The sequence below is a fragment of the Notothenia coriiceps genome, unplaced genomic scaffold (assembly GCF_000735185.1).
Source record: "Notothenia coriiceps isolate Sejong01 unplaced genomic scaffold, NC01 NC01_scaffold00038643, whole genome shotgun sequence".
Classification (NCBI taxonomy): Eukaryota; Metazoa; Chordata; class Actinopteri; order Perciformes; family Nototheniidae; genus Notothenia; species Notothenia coriiceps.
In genome coordinates this window covers 949-1,504 of record NW_011371344.1, presented here as the reverse complement: position 1 = coordinate 1,504, position 556 = coordinate 949, and positions in this window count along the sequence as shown.

The following is a 556-nucleotide window of genomic DNA, read 5'->3' as shown; positions in this document are numbered from 1 at the left end:
GTCTCATCGTTGTTGTGGATGAGGCCGATCACCATTGTGTCGTCTGCATACTTGATGATGGGGTTTGAAGGGAGGGGGCTCAGCACGCAGCCTTGTGGGACACCGGTATTTAGGCTGAGGGTCATGGAAGAGAGATCATCCAACCTGACATGCTGGGGTCTGTTGGTTAGAAAGTCTAAAATCCAATTACAAAGGGGGGCGTCAATGCCCAGGTCGTTGAGTTTTGTGATTAGTTTGGAGGGGATGACGGTGTTGAAGGCTGAACTGAAGTCGATGAACAGCAGTCTTGCATAGGAGTTGTTTTTTTCCAGATGTGAGAGGTCGGTGTGAAGTGTTATGGAAACAGCATCTTCCGTGCTCCTATTAGTCCGGTATGCAAATTGATGGGGGTCCAGTGTCGGATTTATGAAATCCTTATTGCACTTTGGCGGACGATACACGACTGCGCAGAGTATTGGCGAGGCCAGGTTCAGTTCAAAAAGCTGCAACTCAAAGCTAGCGTAGTTAGTGACAGGGTGAAGTAATCGGCATTGGAGCCTATCTCTAAACACTGATG